General features: G+C 39.0%; 1 protein-coding gene across 1 annotated transcript in view; it reads right to left on the reverse strand.

Moving 5' to 3' along the window:
• Positions 1 to 25,994, reverse strand: part of LOX (lysyl oxidase) — a 418,783-nt gene that overhangs the window by 352,011 nt on the left and 40,778 nt on the right. The gene's annotated exons all lie outside the window — the stretch shown is intronic.

A 25,994-nucleotide genomic window follows, 5' to 3' on the forward strand; every position in this document is an offset into this window, starting at 1 on the left:
TTTACTACTAACCTTTCATCTTTTTCATTTATCCATTTTAACACTTTGTACAAATGTAATGATGCAGCATATACCACTGGGTTAATTAACCATAAATCTCCTTTTTTATTTACATACAAATCTCCTCTTTTATTGGGTTTAATCTAGAACTGCATATAAATGAAAAAATCTCTGCAATAATTCCTTTTCAAATACTGTTGGCAACATAAATACAATTGCTAAGTATGCTATTTTCCCATCAGTACTGGATTTATCAAGCAAACATTTTTTTCTGAATAATAATTTACATGTTCTCCAGAAAAGACAGGTTTGTTTTATTTCTTCTATTGTTTTTCCCCATTGAATTCTACTTACATCTTTATTCCTCAAAATTTTACCTAACACAGAAATGTCATTCATTTAAAATATATACTCCTAGCTTTACTACATCACCTAAGCCTTTACTTTTCTGTTTATTTATAGCCATCCCTATCACATCTAGACACTCATTTGTGCAAATTATTACCCCTTTTATCCAACTTTTGTTTTTTTTGGAATTATTATAATGTCATCTGCATTGGTTAACAGAACTGTAATTCTTGACCCTTCATGTGTTATATACCCTGCCTCCTTCATTTTGTAATTTATTTTACATTCTATCACATTCATAACTAATGCAAATAGTATTCATCTCATTGGACATCCCTGTCTTACATGACTCTTCATATGTATCTCTTGGCTTAACCAGCCATTTGCAAATATTTTTACTTTATTATTATACGCTGACATACATAGTTTCCTAAATTTTTCACTCATATTATATTCTTTTATTATTACCCATAAGATTTCATGTTCAATTGTGTCAAATGTCTTATTAAGGTCTCCTATCATGGTTTTCACTTCTTTTTTTCTATTCATATCATCTACGATTTCTCTATTATTAACAATTCATGACAACCCTTTCCCTTTATACTACATACAGTATCTTCCACAATGTTTTCCATTTTAGTTTCAAATCTCTTTTCATTTTTTTCATAAAAATCTTATAATCCATGCATCCTTCCATCCTATCATTGTTATTCAGTACTATCGGTCTCCAATTAGTTTAACTGTCTTCCTTCTTCATCTTCCTTCTTCCATATGAATTTAAATATTCCACTACATAATTCTTTATATATAAAACCTGCATTTAACCATTGATTCAAAATCTTTAAAAACATTTGTTTTGCCAGTACATTAAATTGTTATACATTTATACCCTATTCCATCTGGTACTGCACCTGAATCTATAGCTACTTGCCCTAATATTTTATCTAGCTAATTTAAAGAAATCTCCTTTTCCAATTCTTTAATCTCTTCACTTAACTTTTTTACTTTCCATACTTTCCATGTTTTTCACTACCTTTTTTTTTCTTTAAACATTTCCTGTACATATTGTACTACACTACTCATATTTTTTTCTTGAGTTATTTTTCCTCCTTTTACATTTTTTATTTCTCTCACTATATTATCATCTTCCTTTAGTAATCTGGTTAAGTAACTTGATACTTCTCATTTTTCTTGTAAAACATATATTTACTTATATAACAAAACATATCTTTACTTTTATAACAATTCTTGTATTTTTTCTTGAGTTGTTTCATATAACTATTTTTCTTTATCAAAGTAATTTCTATCATTATGTTCAACTCTTCCAATGCATCATTGTATGGTCTTATATATTTTTCTTTATTTACTTTTCTCACATCATATTTCCACTGTAAAAACATTTTAACATTTTTCCTTAAATATCATCCACCCTTCAGACCAATTTTTATAAAATGTTTTCAAATTAGTTGATATTTCCATAACTATATTACTAATTTTTTCTTCTTCATTCCATGCTTTCTCATTTATCCTTTTTATTTCTTTGCCTAGTTATATATATTCCTTGTTTTTCTTTATCTCTAACCATACTGCAAGATGATTGGAAAATATCACATCTTACAACTTCTAATATTTTTCTTATATCATTGCTTTTCTTTTTATGTTTGCCTCTTAAATCACAATTAAACTCATCTGTTATTATAATATATTTATCACTATGTAGTTTAAAATCTGATGAAATAAGCTTTCCCTTTCTTTTCAATTAATATAAGCATATAATGTTATAATTCTACATATTTGTTCTTTCCATTTTAAATCTACAATGGTTAATCTCCCCATTTTTGCTAAAGTTACATCTAATATATTTACTGTATTTATACAGAATATGACTATTCTAGAACATCTGTCATTTCCCATATTCCAAATTATCTTTCCTCCCCACAGTTTTTCTTTTTGTAATCTTTTTTCATTTGTTAAAAATCTTGTATCTTCTAATATACATTCATCTACATCACATGTATTACACGACTTCAAAATCCCTAGTCTTCTTACTATATTCTTAACACTATTCACATTTACAGAAAACACTCTAACATTTTCATTTTCCTTAGATTACAGGTTTCATAAGATCATAGCTAATTACCAGACTAGCTTTCTTAATAAGCCATTCTAAGCCTAGCCAATGTACCTCCCAAAGGTGAGAATCAAGCAGTGTACCTTGTATTTGTGAGTCAAACACATTAACTATTATATCAACCCTCAATCATAAGTTGTATATCTTTGTTTTCATCCATTTCCTTTCTTTTTTTCCTTGTGTACTTATTCCTTTAAGTTTTCTTTTTCTGTCATTACCCTTTTACCAATAAAATTATTTTTTTTTCTTTTACTACCTCTCAATTTATGTCTTCTTTATCACTTATTTCAGAACTTTCTTCTGTAGCCTGTTTATTAGTTTTTCTTATCTAAATTTTCTTCTATTTCTACTACTTCCAAAACGTCTTCTCTTTGTTTATTTTCTTCTATTTCTTTTTCTTTTTTCTAATTCTTATTTTCATTTTTTGCAATTCATCCATGAATGTCCAATTTTGTTACATTTATAACATTTCTATTCACATTTTTTGCATCATGTCCTGTTTCCCCACAAATATACAATTTTCTTTTATCACAGTTACTTATCAAATGTTCTTCTTTTCCACAAACAAAACAAAACAAACAAACAAACAAACAGAAAAAAACATGTTTGGGTTGTCCCCAGTACTTTACAACACCTCTATCAGCCTCCACATTTATCATGCTTGGTGTATATATAATTTTCCCTTTCTGTTTTTAACACAATATTACAATCACAGCCACCAGTCCATGAATGCCTTTTATCATAAACTTTTGCAATGTCCAATACTTCTTTACATAAAGTTTTCAAATGCCCTTCCAAAGTCTCTCTTTCTACCTCTGTTCAAAATTGTACATTCATTTTATTTTCTGTTTCCCTGTTAAATGCTTTTTATCGTATAAAGATTCCATGGGTTACAATCTTTCTTTTTTTATATTCTCTAAGAAAAGTTTCCATTGAAAAAACAGTTTCAAATATAATGCTACAAAATGTTTGTTTGTTAATAAGAATAAATGCTCTTATTTCATGTCCTTTTATACCCAAAAGGGCTATTAAAATGTCTCATACTTTATACCTGCCCATTTCTGTCTTCTTTACTTTGAATCCTTACCATGTGCTTCCATTTTTCATTTTCTTCTGCCTTCTTTTCTGCCACTCTGCTTTTGCTTTCTTTCATTTTCTCTGCATATGTTTTATTTTCCATTTCAGCACTATTCTTTGGGATTATCACTGCATCCTCCTTTTGTATTTTCTTCATACTGTCCCTCCAGGAAACATCTCCATTATTTTCTGGCTCACTCTGTGCCACCATTTCTTTAAGTAAATCATCCCACAAACCTCCAGACTGGAGGTTTGTAATTACACATCCATCATTTGATGACTCATCTCCATCAAACAGATTTATTTAAAACTGCCCTCAGAATCCTGCACACATTCTCTGGTCTCAATAATTCCTTTCTCCTCCATTTCCTTCATCACTCCTTCATCTCTTTCTCTCTCCATCTGTCTCACTGTCTCTGTGCTTGGAACAGAAACAGAAAGCGCTCCTCTAAAATGGGTCCCACTCACAACAATGACAAGTAGAGGAAGTTCCCTGGTGCCCTGACTAAATTTCTCCTCATTATTAATACCACACTTTGTCTCCCATAGTGGGACCAACCCAGTCATCAAAGTTTAAATAAATGATTAGAAAGACCTCAAATATTCTTAAACAAAAAGATTACAGGCCTAAAGTCCTTGAGCTACCACGTGAGGCTGGAAGCACTATCCCTTTATTCAGTGGATGACATATTTTTAAGGGGAGATCCTTGTCTCACTTACCAAGCCATTAGAGACCCAGTTGTCCGGACCACATGTATCTACACAAGTCCAATATTCCCACCAGTACTAGAAACAAAGGATCTAAATTTTCACTAACAGATGAATAAAATAAGCTGGATGGCTATAACCAAACACCTCATGAACTACTAGAATAAACGTCCCCCGTGTGGTAGGTATTGTGAATTTCTACATTCCTTTATACATAACCTAGATAACTGAATGGGTATGAACAATGTTACTCCAGGATTGACTGGTATTGCCTTCCCAGAAAAAGAAGGTGGAGTCATGAGGGGGGGCACTAGCAAAAGGAGGTAGAGGCATGCGGGGGTACTAGCAAGGTGTGAATGGTTATAATACTTAGTGGCTTTGGAATATCTGTAAATCTATGAATCTACACCAGACTTCACTGAATTGCTTTTCAGCAAGGCATACCTTGGTAATACAGATTGATCCCATCACACCAAAATGGTCACTGCCATATGCCCTGTGTGTGTGTGTGTGTGTGGGGGGGGGCAGTTTGAAAACATTACTTTCACTACACGTGATGAACTCAGTGAACATTGATTGCCAAACAAGCATGGAATTATACCCCCATCTGACCATACAATACACACACCACAAACACACACACATGTACAAATATATATATATATATATATATATATACATATATATATATATATACATATATATATATATATATATATATATATATATATATATATATATACATATATATGTATATATATATATATATATATATATTTAATATAAATGGCTAGTGATGCAGTCAGACCCACACTTTTTCTGTATTCTGCACCACACTACCATACCCAGATGTTATTTGAAAGATTTGAAATCTCTCTTCAAGTTTTTGCTTTGGAGATTCATTCACTGGCACCTTTTAATTCAAACCACCTGTGATTCTATGCTATAATATGAGCACAATCCTTTTAACTAGACTTTTACTTTTAGGCTCTGTTTACTTCCAAAGTAATACTTACTTCATTGTTTCTTTCATGTACTCTATAATATTGTCATTATCATTCATTAATTCGTTCTGTAATACCTACGTTTTCCACTTTAGGGTCACATGATGGAGCTTATCCCAGCACTCAGTAGGTACAAGGCAGAAAATCTAACCCTGGACATATCTGTCAGGGGATGCACGCAGACACACACTCACTGGCACATGGCATTTTCTCCTACATGCAATTTGAAGAATCACTAATTCCACAACGACATACCTCTGAGATGAGAAAGGAAACCAGAACACCTGATGAAAATTCAGGATACAGGGAGTATATTCAGACTCTGCAAAGAAGGTAGAGAAACTGAACCAGACAACCAAGTGCTGTTACTGTAAGGTAGCAATGCTAACCACTGTGCCAACAAGCTGACTCCATGTGTTTCAGTTTATAATTTTAGGCTGTTTGCAGCTTCATGTTACCCTTTCTTGTAGCCCATAGTTAATACAAGACTCAGTTTCTGCAACTGCACCTGTAGTTACTTTAGTTGCCTTCTGTAAAATGGCCGCTTCTTGTTATGTGTTGTGATTTTGTAAATCTAAATCTCAGAATGTAATAATGCAAGTTGTAAACTGCACTTTGCTAGGTCAAGTCTGAACATAAGCAGTCAGAACTATTACTCAGCATAAGAGAACAGTTACTCAACATACAGAGATACAAATATTTAACAAATATGGAGGCCTCACTCTCACAAAAAAAAAAAACAAAAAAAAAAAAACACAGATGTGTGCTACACACAATGCACCACACTCTACTCCAACTCACATTGGAATGCTGTAGACTGAGGCTGTAACTAATTTTTATCAAAGCCTCCTAGACACATAGAGATTAGGTTTCAGTGCAAATCAAATACCACGTCACCTCTACACAGACCTTCAACAAATAATCCCCAATAGCTAGATGATTTCAAATCCTGTATAACAGACTGATTCACAAACAAAAATGTTTTAGTACTTGGTGACTTCATATTTAGTTTCACTAATTCTCCACTCACTAAGCTGGACAAAAGCAGAGTGCCAGGATTTCTTATGTCTCAGTGGCCCTTAGGAAGCCCTCAACTAACAAATATGACTATGGCTTGGTGGTTGTACACATGAGAGTAAACAACATGGGGGAAAAACTTAGTAAAATGAATGCTGTGGTGTTCATTTCTAATTGGTCAGTGGCAGTTTTATGATTGTTACAATAATATAGCTTTTAATGAAGAAAGATATAAAATATATCTTGTAACTCGAGGAGATAGGATCATGGTTACCTAGTCTCCCACATATGTGTCTTTCTGTGCAATAAAGGAGATTTTTATTTTATACTCAACTATCTTGTGTAAAAGATATTTGGTGCCTTAACAGGTTTGGCGCCATGCTACTTGTAGTTCAGAGTCATTTGTGTGGTGCTGCATTAGAAATTTCCATTGGGCCCAAAAGACAGAAATGTTTTCTGTCAGGCAAATTTCTGATGTAACAAAACAATTTTAAATCTCAGCAGAGTCTAAAGTTTTTATAGGTACACTCTACTAAAACTTTCTTCACTAGTTTTAATTACATGTGAGCGGGTAAATTGTATGAATCAAGGAAACTAGATGTCTGAGTGATCAAGTATATTAACATGTTTTAGATATAATTGTGCTAGTGGGGTTTTAATCAATATATACAAGGAAGAATGTCCTTCTCAGGGGTGAGAATGGGTACTAATCAAAGATACAGAAAAAGTACTGAGCATTCTATTATTGGGAATATGAGTGACCCTAATTATAGTTGCAGATCTATCCCTTTCATATAAGAGTGTTTTTTTTATATTGGACACCAGTAAAAGTGGCATTAAGGAGATGGAGCATTGAACTTCAAGCAGGTACATGTTTAATAATAAGTATTGTAGAGACAGCTGTAATTATTTGATAAAATGGTCTGAGCTCAAAAGAAATGAGAATGCTTTATAGTTTTTGGAAAAATATGCTTTGATGGAAACATTTTTAGAAAATCTAAAAAAATGAAAATGAGACAGAGTAGTACAAGGTACCGGCCTCTTGTTGGTCAACCTTTAATAACTGGCAAGAATAATCTAAAAATAAGGAGACGGAATCTGTAGTTAGAAACTTAAAATATAATTCAACCAAGTTAACGTCACAGCTGCAGACAGGCAATAAAACAGGTAACACTTTACAAAAATGTGCAGAAGAAAATTCGCATTCCTGGGGTATGTATCCTTTAAGATGTTTAGAGAAATTAACACTCACACAATCAGAACCATCTGATGATGACTGGCCTCCATTACCTTCTGCACCCCCCGCCACCTTATGACCCAACCTTGCCTCAAGAAACTGAGAGTTCTCCATGTCCATGAGGGCAGGTGGAGGTGAGTTTTGCAGAAACAACTATCATTTCCCAGATACAACCCAAGTTAGTTCCAGTCTTCCCACTTGGTTGGGTTATAACACTAGACTTCATCAACAACATCAACCACTAATATCCTCAGATCAAATGTTAATGCGTATAGCTAATAAAGGAAAACAATTGTATCACAAATATAAATATGGGGGAAAATTAAAAAGATTTCCTAGTAAAGGATGGTCAGGAAAAATTAGCATTTTAGGTAAAATTAAGCACATTATTAGCCAATTTCCAATTGTCATCAATGAGGAGGAGTATTAGTGGACATTCCCTGCTAGTCAACCTGCAGGAGAAGAGAAGATTCTGACTCTTCTACTGATTCTGATATACCTTCCACACAAATGCACTCTTTGTGAGAAATACCAAATCCCGTAGCAGCCAGAGATAGTGAGGCTGAACCTACTATAAGAGTAGTACAACCATTAGGACAGCCATGAACAGGAATCACAGTTATTTCTCTTGGTACCAATTGATCAAGATGGACCTTTTGTCAATTTTATAGTGCAAAATATGTCTGTCCTATTTCTTGTAGCTACAGGAGCTACTAGATCTATGACTACTTCAGCAGACACAGAACTCCTTCTACTTTCTAAACATACAATTCGGGGTGTAGGTGTATCCAGAGTTTCTTTAAATTATTCAGAAACTAAACCTGTTTCTATTCAAAATGGTCCCCTAACAGAACAGCATTCTTTTATTCTAATAAATTTGACTCCTTTAACTCTGTTAGGTAGAGATTTACTATATAAACTCAAATGTACTGCTTACTGCACAACTGATGGTGTATTTTTAGATGTTCTCAATGACTCTTTAAGATTATATTTTAATAGTATATTCAAATGACAATGCCCTTTTTGCTTTCAAAACAGCAGAGGAAAAAGTAAAAAATGCTGATGTGGAGGGATTGAATATTATCCCTCTGCATCTCTGGACCACCCATGTCAGTGAGGTAGGGTTCATATAGGATGCAGAACCTCTCCATATAACACTAAAACCTTGTGAGTGCCTGTCTGTGGTGGTTCAGTATCTGCTGTTGGTAGAAACAGAAAAAGGAATACCACCCTGTTTTTTCTGCATTATTACAACAAGGTATCAATGTCCTGACTCTCAGGCTTTGTAATACTCTTATTTTACTAGTGAAGTAACTGGGAGAAAGTGCATATAGTTTTGCACAAGATTTACTTACAGTGAATGCTTAGTGCCAACTTTTAACATTGTTCCTAGCCATGAAACAATACTGAGCTCTATCCTTTCAGATGTCACCATCTTCTTTGTGATAGATATTTCATCTGTTTTCTTTCCTGCCCCTATACATACAGAAAGTCAATATTTGTTTGCTTTTACTTATAAAGGTTATCAATACATTTTGACTAAATTATCACAAGGGTATGTAGAATCTCCCATCCTTTTCTCTACAGAAATGGGAAACAATCAGATCAGTTTCATTTTTATTACGAGTCTACTTTGATTCAATAAGTAGATGACTTGCTTTTAGTTTGTAGAACTATATGACTGTAACAAGACAAGTTTTTTTTTCTTTTACTCAGTGGAATTAGGATTTAGGTTAACAAAAACAAATTTCAGTTATGGAAGTCGCAGGTATAATACTTAGGACATCTCATTTCAGAGGGTGCTAGGCAGATTTTGCCTTCACAAATTGCTGTGATCCAAACTTCACCATGCCCTACTACACTGAAACAGCAAGCCTTTCTGGGTCTAATTGGTTACTGTTGACAACGGATTTTTATCTAAGCAGAAATGGTAAGAGCTTTGTTAGAATCGCTAAAGAACTATACTCCTGAACATTTATCTTGGCAGGATTATCGTGAACAAGCTTTTGTACAATTGAAAACACTGCTTTTAAATCCTCCCATGCTTGGGCTACTAGAGTATTCTGAATTTTTTTTTCTGTTTTGTAGTGAAAGAAATAAAGTAGCACTAGGAATGTTAGCATGATGTAGAAATGATAGTTTTAGATCCGTTGCTTATTTCGGTGCAAATGTTGATCCTGTAGCTGCAGCCCTTCTCCATTGCCTTAGGACGGTGGCCATGACGGAGTGCACTGTAGACATGGAGGCTGCACTAACTCTTGGGCACAAAACTTATGTGGCAGTTCTACATTCTGTAGAAACTCTGTTAATGAAGACTGAAACATGATTTTTACCTGAATTGATTTACTTAACAATACGTCTTTACAGATTGTTTGAGGTCTACCACTTAACCCTGCTTCTTTAATCCCTACCATGGACAAAGGAGAACCTGAGGACTGTGTAGCTGGTACTAACACTGTGCTTCCTCCTAGATTAAACTTAAAAGATGTCCCTTTGCAGAATCTAGATCTCATTCTTTTCATAGATGGCTCCTATGTTCAAAGAGATGATGGTAAACTTGCGTCAGCATTTTCCACTTGCACGCAAGACATTTTATTAACTGGACAATTAAATGGAAATATATCTGCTCAAGTAGCTGAGCTAGTAGCTATATCTGAAGCATATAACACTGGCAAATATCAGTCAGGAGCCATATTTACTGATTCTCACTATGCTTGTGTTGTTTATGATTTTAGTGCAGTTTGGAAAGAAAGAGGTTATTTAACATCAGCAGGAACAGTTATTAGAAATGCTGTTTTTGTTAATGAACTACAAGATGCTTTATTATTACAAAGAGAGAGAGAGAGAGAGAGAGTTGTAGTGGAATGTGCCACACATAAAACTGATGAGTCTTTTGTAACCAAAGGTAATGCTTTTGCAGATTTGATGGCAAGACAGACTGCAGTATCTTATCCTGTTCAGGTTATATTTTTACAGCAATTAAATGAAAATAACAGCTTTTATTTACAGGAATTATTATCTTTTTAAGACCAGACAGAGGACTTGTGAAAGAAGGAGGTGCATAAATGATGGCTGCAGTCACTTTCCGGGCCTTTTGTAATGCCATCTGGACAGGTGACTAGTAAGCCAACTAAATTTTCTAAATCAGTTGGTAAGAACTTATGGCTTGCCTTTTCATTTGGACAAAAATGCATTAATAAAACAAATTTCCACTGAATGGTATGCCCCTCATCTCTCAAAAGCTGCTCCACATTTTATAAATGCTTGTAATTTGCTTAGAACATAACATGCACCTGTTCAGTCACTGTAAAAGCCTTAGGGACCTTTCTGTTTCCTTCAGTAGGACTTTATTGAATTACTTCAAGGACATAAATTTAGGTACACCCTTGTAGTGCTCAATATTTATTTCTGGGTGGTAAGTAGCATATCAGTTTGTGAAGAATGATTCACGTGGTAGTAAAGAAATTACTGACTGAAGGGATCCCTAGATTTGGTGTTCCCTGTGGTATCTAGCCTGAATGAGGATCCTATTTCACTAGTCTAGTAATGCAGCAGCTTTGTAGGGCTTTAAATGTTGAGTTACAGTTCTGTTCTCCCTGTAATCCACAGGCTTCTGGGATAGTAGACAGAGCTAATCAGACTATTAAGCTTAGACTATAACTAAAGTGTGTGAAGAAATTGGCCTTAAAAGGCCAGAAGCATTGCCTTTAATTTTATTTAGCATTAGAAGTGAAGTTAGTGCCGCTAGAAAATTTCCCCCTCATGAAAACCTCATGGGCAGACCCATGAGAATGCTTGCCACCCCCCTCCCTAAAAATTTAGAAGTGCAAGGTACTGAAGAGACCATACTTTCCTACTGTAAATCCCCGCGTTTTCTTTTGCAGAAACACCACAGTGTCATTCTGCATGCAGCCCAACAGCCCACAGATCAAGATCACCATGACCTGTGTCCCGGAGATTATGTCTATGTCAAAGTGCACTCCAGAAGAAACTCACTTAGCCCCAGATGGAAAGAACCATACTTGGTTTTGATAATGAAAGCTACTGCCATCCATTGTGAGGGACTCCCCACCTGAATCCATGTGTCAAATGTCAAAACAACCCTCTCTTGTGATGAGTATAACTGAAGCGCTACTGATATTAGACCATGTGAACCAGCAGAACCAGACAATAAACCAGGGACATTGTTGCATTAGGAAGTGACAGCCCATGATATTTTGCCACCCAAACCAACCAAAACCACTTGTGAACTGTTTGCCATCCAACCAGATTCCACATCTGCCATTCAGCTCACATTTGAAATTCAATACAGTTGCCTTTTTTGCCTGACGAGGAAGTTAATAATTGTGATTCTGCTACCTCATCTTGGTCTAATTCAACTTCCACTGATTCTTCTTCAAGTCTGACATCATTTTTTCTTGCTTCCAATTCCAACGTTATTGATTCACTCTGTCTTTTGGACACCAATTTGACATTGCCTTATCCAGAAAATGTTCCTTTTGAAATCATCTGCAATTAACGCCTTTGGTCAGTAACTTGCTGGTGATTGACTTCATTTGAAGAATAAGCAGCCCACCCAAATCTCTGTTTACAATTTCTCTGCAACCTTCTCTAGCCCCAACATGTTCATTTTTCCTGGAGACCAATCATCACTGCAATTATTGCACTTTTCATCATCATTTTGTTTTGTCCGCTTTGGCCACCTGGAACCATAACTGCATTATCCTCTGCAGCCATTGGAACTGATAGGATTGAATCATTTCTTAACAGACATACACACTTTGCTAAAAATAGAGATAGGCATTTGGTTAGAATTGAACCAAGAGCACCTGAATGTCATCCTAGATTTAATACTTTTTCTGCTGCCTTGCATAGTTATGCACAGACCCTCAATATTAGCAACTACTGTGTTTGTGTGCCTAATGCACATGATGTGGGTACTCCATTGATTCCTATACCAGTGACTGATTGCGAGCTTCATACTACATTTTACTTCATTCTTCTTGCTGAAAATTGGAAGAATAAACATGTTTATAACCCCTTTAATGTAATGCTACTTCAACTAGCAATGAGTGCTAAAGGATATGTTTCTATTGAAAAAATGGCACACTTTTTCAGAATTAGTACTTGCAGTATTACTTGAATATCTGTAATGGAACTGGAGAACAAGGCATGACAACATTATGTGAATATTACTACATTTGTGGAAAGCAAGATTATCCAAGGTTACATACAGACTGGTATGGTTGTTGTTATGTTGGTTGCATTATTCCAGCTATTTGACATACAGCTGCTTTACCAGAAGGAAAGATTTACAATGCTCATTGCAAGAGAGGCACTAAAGACATTCCTAACTCAGACGACAAAATAGATGCCTCCTGGGTAAATCATAATATGGTACAACAAACTGTTTTTAAAGGGCTTGCTAACATGGATCTTGGTAACAAGGGTCATTTATGGAACAAACATATCTGCTTATGGGGTAGTGAAATCTATATGGGAACTTAGGAAACTGTTTTCATTTCCTGGAAAAAGTAAGTAATTCCACTTCTGAGTTTATTAATTTGATAACAAAAGAACTGACAGCTGTGTTCAATGTGGTGCTACAGAACCACAGGGCACTTGACTTTACCCTTTACTATCAAAAAACAGTGCTGCTCTTTTATTCCTAACAATACTGGCCCCATCCATAGTCACCTACGTTACTGAATATTCACATGTCAAGAAGCTGATAGTTATCAATGGACATGGTTAACCAACCTTTATCTCTGGATCGGGAGGAGGGATTTTAAAGTTTTTCATGCTTATACCCATTATAATAATAATGTTAGGCCTTCCTCTCTTTATACTTAAAACATACATTTTAAAATTACTAGAACCTAGAAGAAATATCGATTTACATATTTATAAGATTGAAACTGTTCCACTGACCACTATTAATAAAAATCACAGTATAGCAAACAATGAAAATAAAGTGTTGCAAGATTTTAGTAAAATATATGATAATCTAAATAAGGGATTGGGGGAATGAGAAAATATATACAGTATTGAATGTATGACTGATGATTATTTACAGTATTTAGATTGTACTTTTGTTCCAGCAGGATGTAAGCCTGTTTTCATTGCAAATAAGACTATACTTTTGAGACATCTGGGTAAAGATTATACATGCCAGTGACAGTAAGAAACAGCACAGGAAAAACATCTGGTAGCAAGTGAAAAATATCTATTCATCTGAAAATTTGTAGTTATTGTCCTGTCATAAATAGATATTGCTATTTGGGAAATGCTTTACAGCATTAGATGGGGGGATGTGAAGGGTGAGAAGTTCAAACAAGGTAAAATGTTAGTGCATGTATTTCATTTCTAATATGCTTTCATAGCAGAATGAAATCTTGAGTTGACTGTGGTGGTGCAGTGCTTAGCATTGTTATCTCACAGCAAGAGGTTCTCTGGTTTGATTCTCAGCTGGAGCTCCTTCTGTGTGGAGTCTGCATGTCCTCCCTGCAGTTAGTGAGTTTTAAAGACATAGAGGTAGGTGCATGTATGTATGTGTGTGCCTTCTGTAAAGGCTGGGTGCCAGGCTAGCAAAATGACACCATAAAAGCACCACTGCCAATCTGCGGAACATTGATCCACTGTGGTGACCCCTAACCAGGAAACACTGAAAGACGTTGCTAGCAGAATGAAATCTTGAGTTTCCTTCAGTACGTATCTTGTTGATTTGCTTCATATCAAATATTAGTAAGTGCTGATAGGGTTAGAAAAGTATTAGAAATGCATATAAGATTTGTTTTGAGCAGAAAGCTTTTTCATGGAATTCAGAACTCGCGCCTAACAGGGAATGTCATAAGCAAGCTGTCAGGAGATCTTAGTTAGCAAAATTAACCCTGTAGTATTAATTTCTAATTGGTCAGTGGTAGTTTTATGGGTTCCCTATTATATGATCGAAGACGCATTCTTTCAAATGCATCTTGATGGAACTTGAAAGCACAAAATGGCAAAATAACGAAATGGCATATAAGCAAATTCTTTCCCTGGGAAAGAAATCTCTTGAAAGCACAAACGGCAAAATACCGAAATGGCATATAAGCAAATTCTTTCCCTGGGAAAGAAATCGCTTGGCTGCCTTCATTATTTTTCCATTTTCGTCACTGTAGTGTGATCTTGGAGTTAGTATATTTAAGTAGGGGGGAGTGTGGGGGCACAACTCCCCACGTCGGGGGTGTGGAGGGCGAAGCCCCCACTTTATGTAATGTTTTAAAGTTTTTTTTTTTCTTTTTTGTAACAGCGATTTTTTTTCCCTGGGAAAAAAATCGTTCTAAGGGTTCAGGATTGTAAGCTTTTGCTTACATGGGGTTGATAAATCAGTGTTCGCTTTTTTAAGCGTTCGCTGATTTAATATAGACCTGTTTTATGATAGCTAAAATAATGTTGCTTTTAATAAAAAAGTTATAAAATGTGTTGATTCTTGTAACTCAACTCTTGTAACTCAACTAGACTGGATCTTGCTTTCCTAGTCTCCCATGTATGTGTCTTTCTGTGCAATAAAGGATATTGTTATTCTCTGCTGAACTATCATGTAAGTTATTTGGAACCTTAACATAACTTTCACAAATACTGTAAAAAACAGAAAAGCACTTGTCCTGAATGAGTGCTGGTTGTTTTTGTTGGCACCAGCTTTGCTTATATATGATTTTCTATTAGCAGGCTTTCTTGCCTCCATAAGTACCTACCGGATGCCCTCAGAAACAGGTGTCTGGAAGTTATCAAGACCCTATCTTCTAGGCAATCAGTTGCAGTTGTTTGGGGTCAGGATGTATCAAACACCCCTAATCTTGAGCAAACAAATCCAGACTGTGAGGGAACTTGTGGCAATTGTCCTTGGCCAAATTCAAAAGAGGGGAAGACCAGTGCTGCTTGGGGCAAATAGGTGTTACAAAAACAGTCTTTGGGGAGTCCTTATGAATCTTTAGAAGTACCCCAGACATCGGTGAAAATGGTAGAAAAGCATACATGAACATTTGTGTCCAAGGAAAAGAAAAGGCATCTGTTTTCCAAGCCTTTTTGCATGGGGTCCTGGGACAGAATTTTGCCAGTTGATTGTTTAGAGAGTAGGCAAAAATGTCTACCTGAGGAATTCCCAACAGATGGATCATATCTTGGATAATGCCACCCCTAATTCAGTTTCCATTCACAAGGGTCTACCTAGGTCCTACACAGCTTGTCTGCCACACAGTTTTGCTCTGACAGAATGTAAAATGGCTGTAGAGTAAGATTGTACAATAAAGCTATATTTCATGCTAACATAGCTAGTCTACAAAGGGGGTAAGATGTGGTTCCTCCTTGCTTGTTTATGTACCAAATCAATGTGGTATTGTGTGGAAATTCTTGAAGAGGTCCTGGGGATCACAAATGACTCAGAGTATTGAGAACCTTTGTAAGCGCTAGTAACTCTTTTATGTTTATGTGTTTCTGGTCTGTCTTTCCTGTCCAAAGACCTTGCACTTTTACCCCCACTGATGCTGCTTTCTAAGCAAAGTCTGAGGTGTCTGTAGTGTCTGAGTAAGCAGGAAGTGAGAATGGGAGACCTGGAGTCAGAGAAATCTGACATCTCCACAAAGTGATTTCCCTTTCACAAATTCCAGAAATGGGTTTTGCAAAGATAATGGGTGTTGATGTTTGGACCAAAAAGATTTTGAATGCAACTGTATCTTTCTCATGTGGAGTCTTGCGAGACATATTATGAGAATTATGGAAATCGTGAGACCCAAAATTGTGAATTACTTCCTTTCAGTGACAGACGTCTGAGTGTAAACCACTGAAATAGATCTAAATACAGACTTACTTTTTCCAGTGGAAGAAAAGTTATTTGTATTGACGTGTTTAGCATGCACCTCAGAAGCACAATCCTGTGTGATGGAGTCAAAAAGACTTTTGAATGTTCTCTTAGAATGCCAGCCTGTGCAGGAGATCTGTTACCCAGGTGAGAAATTCCTGACACTGTTAAAACGACTCTACAAAGATAAGTATGTCATCTAAATATGCAAAATATGGATACCCTGGAGCCTGCAGTGGGCTATAATAGGAGCTAGACACTTTGTGAATACCCTTGGAGCAGTGCATAACCGAAAGGGAAAGGCAGAGAACTGATAAAATGATCCAGGCATTCAAATCCTTAAGAAACAACTGAAATCTGGATGAACAGCAATGTGATGATATGCATCTTTTAAATCTAAGGTTACTAGAAAACTCAAACAAGGAAGAATGAGTAGCAGGTAGTGAAGTGAAAGCATTTTGAACTTGGCATTATCACAAACTGATCCAGGAAAGAAATATCCAGAACTGGTTTCCGAAAGATCCAGAACTGGTCTCCAGGAATTGTCTTTATTTCTTTCGTTAGCACTAAAACATTCTTGAGTGTGTGTGTGTGTTTGTGTGTGTGTGTGTGTGTGTGTGTGTGTGTGTGTGTGTGTGTGTGTGTGTGTGTGTGTGTGTGCGTGTGTGTGTGTGGCGGGGGGGTCAAGGTCCTTTATTTAGTCATTCTGCCTTGTTTGCCTGTTCTTTGTTCTGGGGGATTCCTGCTTAAAACCAAACTGCCACTGCTTTTTAAAAAGTCTGCTTACCTGCATTCTACTGTGACTGCTTATTTTGTTTCTTGCCAAAATTGGACAAGGGAGCAAAACCTCCCATGGAGAATTTAGAGAAGGAGGGCTGAAAAAATTGAGATTTCATTAATCAAATTACCTTTCTCATCACACTTTTAATAACCTCTGCAGTAGAGGGTCTGCAAACTAAATCTCTAATCAAAGAAGAATGACTTATGGGAAGTTCAATAAACATAGCCAGGCAAACCTCTACAAAACAGTACCAATGGTAATAGCTCTGAAAGTAGTATCCGTAGAGTCATAAACATACTTCAAACAATGAGTAGTGACCTGAGAAAAAGAAGAAACTAAACTACACAAAGCACATTTTCCTCACAAGAGGAAACTGCAGCCAAAAATATTCCTCATACTTTCACAATTAGTATAAACTTTAACGTATGATCCTGACAATTTATAATTATAAAAATCTAAGTTGTAGAAGTATACATGTTTTTCAAAACCTTAGCAATAGTTTTGCCATCCTTATAAGAAGAAAAAGAAGGATTAGAATTAATAAAATGTTTGGCAGCAGCTGGATAAACTAAAGCTATGCCTGCTGGTTCAGTTCAGGGATTAGTGTATAAAAACGTGAAATAATAAGGAACTTTGTACATTCTATCAGCTTTCTTAGGAGCAGTAGGTTATCTGTCAAGATGAGTCCACATGCTGTGACAAACACATCCTCCAGTGCTGACAGTACTGAGGGGATGGGTGAAGGTTCCTGAAATTCTAGTTATAACAAATCACACTATTTTTGATGTGACTGAGAAACCTCAGTGTTCAACTATTGAAAACAATGTCTCATCCTGAAAATAGCCTCAAAGAAAGACAATTCCACACAGGGAGATTCAGAGACCTTTCTCTCTCCTCAGATTCTAAATCAGAAACCTGAGGAGAAAAGACTGCCCCCGGGATTCATGAAGCTTGCGCCAGGCGCAGGCGTAGCGTAGGCGGTATAATGCCAAATATGGCCGTCGAGCGATTCAGGTACGATCCAATTCCACGTGCACTACTGGTGTACGCCAGAACTGCGCAGCCCTCGGCTTAGGTATGCTAATCACCCCATGCGCAGTGCCGCACCATGCAAATGAAGGTATATAGCGATTCATGAAGTGGTGCAGGCGTAGCGTAAGCCCACAGAAATGTAAACCAAAAAACACGGTTTACATTTTCCCAAACAGAACATCGGAGCTATGGAAGCAGCCCAGACTCATGTATTACAAAGTTAACATATGCCAATGGCTAAATACACAGCCAATGGCATAAGAAAAGATGCACAACACCTAAAAAACAACATTTAATGTCATGTCCACAGTAACGCAAAGTACAACCGCAGGGCATGTGTGCGCAAACTGGAACACAAAGAAAATATATACAAATGTCATAAAATCGCAATGTAATACAAATCAGGATTTCACCATAATATGCAATGGTATGCATGGTACACCACAACCAAGCTGCAAGGGTTGCTAAGGGTCTGTGACAGTGTTCGGCGCGGTAACTATGAATTAGTAGTCAATGCCATGCAAATGAGGCAGGTAATACTGAATCGCAAACGTCCCGCCGGATTAAGGATGTACCATACGGCGCAGCGCTATAACACCGAGGAGTGGCTCAGAGGTATACATGACATCAGCAGTGGGGTGTGCCACCGTAGCTGTAAGCACATTGGAGCAATGCAAATCTGGCCTGGCCATTGCTAAGCAAAGCTGCAGGACAGGGGTGGGGAGGTAGGTATAGAATCGTTTAGCTGAGAGCACATATGGTGCCCGAAAGCGCATGTGTATGGGGATGAAAACGTGCCTGAAACCCGGTAAGCGGATGCACGCGCCGTGAACCATAGCACAAACAGGAAGGTCAGGGGAAGAAAAGAAGGAAATGCCGCAGTAGGGTAATTGGAGTACAACTGAGCAATTAACACCTATTAACTCACAGCGGGCAATCGACGGCAGCTGACAAGTCTGCTCGCAGAAACCTGCAAAACAGGATAGGGGAGGCATTGGATTGCAAAGAAAGGAGAACTGTCATAGCAGAGCAAAGCAAACCTACAGTAGACCGGCAATAGAACACATTACGCAAGATAAGCCAGGTCTAGGAAAGTACAAATGAAAGCAGGCTGCTGGATGCATGCCAGAAAATGGTAGGTGAAACGTGAAGAAATGTAAAGGGAAGGGCAAGAGGTAATCCACGGCAGCCAAATGTAATTCAACACCAAAGGCACCACAATAGTAGTTCCTGTAGTAAAACACATAAGATACCCTGTAGCTACGATCGTACATACACACCCTATGACATCATCGGTGTTCACAGCACAATAGTATAAAGTGTGAAAGCACCCTACACACACCTGTGTATTCCCAAACACTGCACCATAGGTGTAAACACACGGGGAACTTTTAAAATGTACATGTTGGGAGCTGCCATAGCTGTGATTCATCACCATGTGTTAGAGACTGACGGTGTTGTGGAGGATGATGCTGACAACCACCGCAGGCCCCGGAGGAGGAGAAGAGTGTTCAGACCAAGGGTAACCTACCAGGGGCTACATGATCTGGAGATAGTAGAGCATTACAGGGTGGACAGGGACATCTTACAGCAAATAGTTGAGCTGTGCCGGCCATGCCTGAGAACCAGAAACAACAGAGGGGAACCCATCCCAGTGGACATGAAGGTATGTGTAAGCTTGCGAATACTAGCCACAGGTACCTTTCAAAGGCCAACTGGAGATATAATGGGGATCTCACAGGCATCAGCATCCAGGGTACTACACCAGTTCCTGGATGCCATGTTACCACATGCCAATGAGCATATATACTTCCCCCGAACTCAGGAGGAGTTGGCCAGCAATATGCGTCACTTCCACCATGTGGCACACTACCCGGAGGTACTGGGTGCGATAGACTGCACGCACATACATATCAAGTCACCACCCGGTGAGCATGGTAGGCGCTACATAAACCGCAAGGGATTCCACTCCATCAACTGCCAGGTCATGTGCAATGCCCAGGGCATTATCATGGATGTGTGTGCTGGCAGCCCTGGAAGCTACCATGACTCCCATATCTGGCATGCCTCACAGCTGTATCAGGTATTTGTCAGGGGGGACATCCCACATGGCCACCTTGTGGGGGATGCTGGCTATGCACTGGAGCCGTGGATGATGACTCCCATCAGAAATGCACACACACCCATGCAAGAACGCCATAATGAGGCACACGCACAAACCAGAATCATCATAGAGCATGTGTTCGGGATGCTGAAATCACGGTTCCATTGCTTGGACACATCTGGTGGAGCCTTGCAGTACTCTCCAGGCACGTGTGCCCACATCTTCATAGTATGTGCCATGCTACATAATATGATCCTGCGGAAACAGCTGCAGCAGGGACAAAATGGTGAAGGCCCTCATAGCCCACCGCAATTGCCAAGGCCATCACAGGCACAGAGGGATTCAGACCACGAACACCCTGTGCCAGCCCCAGTAGGCAGATGGAGGCATGCCCAATATGCCTATGCCTTGGCAAAGAGGGAACGTATAGCACATACTCTGACAGTGTAGGCCCCTATGGACTGACACACCTCTCCACCTGCACACACAGTAAAATGGATGGCACACACACACGACCACCTGTAAATTGTAATGTATAGGTGGCCCACTGTGTGAATCCTACATAGGCAGCCCTCAAACATTGTACACACAACAGCTATTGGAACAAGGAATGTCAACACCTGAACAGTACATGCGCCTATCAGCATATGTTGGTGCTGTGTGTATAGGTTCCTAGGTACATCGGTAGGTACACGCCCGATTGTCAGAGGCCATACACCAAATGAGGCAAACAGTGTCTGCTGTCGCCACAACATCGAGTAACCAACTGTCGCTCAGTGGAGCAGAGGCAATCGCGGGATCACATGTGTGTAAGCACTGTTCTGCACACACTCTGCACGGATTCCCTGCTGCGTTAATGAGGGCTCCACATATTGTAATCATGGATGTTGTGTCAAGGCATGGGGTGTACCCATGACAGGTATTCATCACCCCAGCATGCTCCACCTATGGTCGTTTGAAGGTGTAGCACATTATCGTGTGTGGCTCACTGTGATATACATACCCAATGCTGGAGCACATCCAGTAAACATCACATGGACATACCATTAATTGGACTCATCCATATGTAAACTAACTGAGTTACCCATGTGAGTGCAGTATGGAGTAACAGCCATAGTATACTCCACATACAAAATGCCATAACACGTGTACAAATCCCAGATGGCCAAGTGGTAAATGCAGTGACCGTCGTGCATGTTCCCGGTCCCACGTCCTGCAAGGGATGTAACGTAATCCCAAAGGCACGAATAATGCATGTCGGATGCAGGTCATCAGATCATGTTTAGCACACGTTAGCGGGAATATGCGTTGCCCAGTGCTGGTAAGCGTCGTTTAAATATGACTATATGGATATGCGAAACAGGGCTAAGCTTCTCTGAATATCGCGCAGATCACGGTCAATGATGTCCAGAACAGGTGAAACCAGCATTATTCACCCCTGTACTAATAGCGCCTGCTCTGAAGGGTAAAACGACCACTGCCAGGAGTAGAACACGCAATCATGTATACAATCACCTAACACTATGGTAGCCAAGATGTACCTACGGCAGGTGTGTAATGTGACAGGTTCAGACACAAACGTGCGGAGTCCAGGAAACAGTATACACCGACAAGTACACAATGAAAGGTGTAGTTTGCCTGTCACTTTCCCTGTCAGATATATATATATATATATATATATATATATATATATATATATATATATATATATATATATACATATATACATATATATAATACAGATAGAAAGGGTGATAGAGAGATATATGTTGATATATACGGATTCACCGATATCTGCAAATATATAGATAGGTCAACGACATTCATAAAACCTTGGAGGTACAAATAAATAGGATACCGCCAACTATGGAATGTGTCACATACCGACACGCGTAACCACGAGGCTGAAAGACCGAAAGAACACAGTACCGGAACACTAGAACCGCGAGTAATATTATCACGATATGAAGGGACATTTAGTTACCGCTGCCGGTGTTGCGGTCCACGTAGGTACTGTGTTCAACTGTGTTTGTGATTGCCGTAGTCTGTGTATGTGTGTGTTGAGGGTGCCGTGTGCATTTCCATGTGACTGTAATGTGTGTGTGTGTGTGTCTGCATCGTGTGTCTGTTAGTGCCAACTCGGAGGTAGATCATTACGGTAGGTGTGGGTATAGCTAGCCGTAGGCATACGGTTACCACCTGTCCCACATTAGGAGGGACAGCCCCTCCCTGGGCAGTTGTGTCCTGACATAAAACATTACAAAGGGCAACTGTCCGAGATTGTAGGACATTATTATGTCCCATATATTATGTAATAGTTGCATTAAATAGTTATGCCTGTATGTAAGAAACGTAAATGTTACATGCAATATGATAAGTAGCCAAAGTCCCACAACAATAAGTATGTATTGAGGATAAAAGTATGTGCTATCCTGTGTACTGACCATGGGTATGTGTCGGCCTGTAAACACCGATGTGTGTCCCGCAAGTGTCCCACAATGGCCATTTGAAAAGGTGGCAACCCATGCCAAAGAGGTTCAGTTACCAACACAACTGCAATGACTGCAAATATCTGGGACAGAAATACACGGACAGCTGTCATTTAGAAACATCCCTTTACATATCGCTGTAATTCCGGAGGTATGGAAGTATCAACCTCACCTGCATACTATATAGAAACCAATTAACAATGGCCCAATGTATAATCCCGTAACAAAAGTCTACTAACTGATAGCTCTTTAATTAGGGAAGGAGCCCACACACATATATGGAATATGTAGAAATGCAAGCCCCACAAACCTGTATATGCTACGTACACCCACCTACATCCCCCACACTAGAAACTATAGCAATACAGACTGTAATTACAGCACAAACATCCAGTCAGTCAATTACATCTGCAGAAGCGTTAACATACCTTGTGAGAGACACATTTAAAGGTGCCATGTGAAATCGTAGCCATTGTATAATGGAACAAACGGCGATGTTACAGGTTTTGTTTGCAATAGTCCCTTATCAGATGGTTGGGATGACAGGTACACTCACATGTAGAACCACATACTCTAGCCATCACACACAATCCACGGGGGACATGAATCCAAACTATACATGTCTCTACACATAGCAGTTGCAATTACACACAACAAAACACAATACAGGCCATCTCCCAGAAGGTAGGGCAAATGGGCAATGCCCAAGTGGAGAATTCAATTATACCCCACTGTTGCCGCGTAATTGGTGAATGGAGTAGCTGCACAGCTGATGTGCAAGTAATAAGTCACTCAGGAACACCAATTGGCGGCAGGAAACCACATGTTACAGGTATCGACGTATATAAGGATGACTTGCCAGACATTCAAACCGTATGCTCATACCATAGAACTGTTTAAACAGTGTAAGAGAGATAGTTACGAAAGTCCGGAATGATAACAAGGTATGTAGAACACTCGGTATGTAAGTGTATGTATAGCCTGTTTTGTATTAATTATGTTAGTGTATGTATAGCCTGTTTTGTATTAATTAAAAGTGTCCGCAATGCATAAAGTGGGAAAAGGTATTTATGTAGTGATGTCTTGCTGAGCATAGTAACGCTTGTAGAAATTGTGTGTCCTGCAGTGGGCCACAAGGTAAACATCACAGACACCACAAGGGATGCTACATGAGGGCTTTAAACAGAACAATTCCATACCACCCGCCGTCAGTGGTAGGGTATGTCCAACAAGTACGTGCCATAGCAGGGGATAGTATATGTTGATATACTGTCACAGTAGGCATGTGTATGGGCATATAACGACAATGACATGTCTAAGGTGGTCCCGCTGTGCAAGTATGCTTTGCATTATGGGATACTATGTAAAATATGTGTAATGTACAGTATTGTAGGTAGATATGTCAGATATGCTACACAGCATAACAGGCATATCATGCATACCAAAGGTATCGTCTATTGGCATGTACAATATACAATAACAGGATACATATGGCTTGTAGTCACGGGACACTGTAATAGCATGATAGCTAATCTAAATGGAAGGGCTACTCAATTAACCATGCACAAAGGACATGTAATAGCTTCACAGGTTCATAGTGGGGTACTATGCAGTCTGGCAAGTCTATGTGTAAGCACAACTACAGTGTTCACACCAGCGGCACCTCTCTAGGGTAGTGTCCTGTCTGTGAACAGCAGAGCCATGTGTTACCTGCACCTCTGCACAGTACAGCCACTGCAGTGATCCCTGGCATACATGTGTCTCCCATCCACCAAGTGAGGTATCACATGAACAGTGCTACTGAGTGTCCCTGCGTGATGTACATAGGAATCATGTTCCAAAGCATGGTGAGTGTCTGGTTTGGGAATGTAACCCTCAAGCACATCCCACTCATCGTTGTGTGTGCACATATCCATGAGCATGTTGCTCACAGTGGCTTTTGCTTATGTCGCTTATGTGGAGTATATCCATTAATATTGTTGTGGACATGGGCCCTGTCTGTTCAGCAGAGGTCACCCCTGAGTATGTAGTATGCAAATGTGTACAGACGTGGTGTCCGTAGTTCTGCCGCATACTTCAACCATCGGAGCTCAATAAACGTCATGGCGTGTTAATGTTGTGGTATGTAAAGCCGTAGCTGTTGTGTAAGGTACACCCTAAATGGGGTGTTGTACCCTTGAATGTGTGTATACGTCTGGAGTTCAGAGGTACAATGGGTGCCTATGTTCCAGCTACAAACCCAGTACAGATAAGTGTGGCCACGTAGAAGGATATCCATGCCACAGTGGCAATATGGTTATCACAGGAGTGGGTGCGACATACATGTGTACTACGATCACGTACAATGTGACATGTATGTAGGGGACTACCACCTATGTGATAGTCAGTGGGTGAATGGTGTAATGCAAAGGGGATGTTCATGCACCTTGTGTCATGCAGCTTGAGGCCATGATATTGATATCAGGTATCCGTCACAGTGACACCCTTATGGAGGGAGTCAGTATCAGCTGGTGGATCAATCATGGCACTTTGTATGCAGTTGTCTGTAAAGCTAGGCAGGAAAGTCCCTCTGTGCTAGCCTGTACCTCAGGGAAGCATATACCGAACATGAGGGGCCCTATGACTGAGGACTGTGGTATGCCAACTGTAACTGAAATACAGTAGGTACTATGGTATGCTACCCTCATTGTGTGTGTCCTGTCCGTGAGCCACTTTGCATAACATCCTGAGACATAGGGGTCGATGTGCAGGTGGATGTGTATGTTGTCAATACCAGAATGGAGAACGGTGCTGAAAGGCAATGAGAGGACAATGTAGGCTGTGTGGAACCCTTACCATCATCAACTACCCTGGTAACTGTATGAAAGGAGTCCACCAGGTGTAGGAGCCATGCTCTGGCCCTAACAAGTCCAACCTGGGTGGCATCAAAGGACCGGAGCCCACCAATGTCTCTGTGAATGACTTCCATGATGATGTGCCCCATAGCCTTGCAGAACAGTCCAGTCAGGTGTGTAGGGCAATAGTCCCCTCGTGCATTGTGGCGCCACCTGTGTGGAGTGTGATAACTGTTGCTGTGTGCCATTCAGGGGCCACAATGTCTGATACAAGGCTATTACTGAATATGGTGGCCAAGTGGGGAGACATGTCGTTCAGAGGTTTGTGTAAATCACAGCCTGGGATGTTGGACGGTCACATGGGGCCAGTGTTCCAGGCCATATAGAGTGCAG

This window comes from Protopterus annectens, chromosome 2.part0, assembly GCF_019279795.1.
Source record: "Protopterus annectens isolate FY-2018-M chromosome 2.part0, PAN1.0, whole genome shotgun sequence".
Lineage (NCBI taxonomy): Eukaryota > Metazoa > Chordata > Ceratodontiformes > Protopteridae > Protopterus > Protopterus annectens.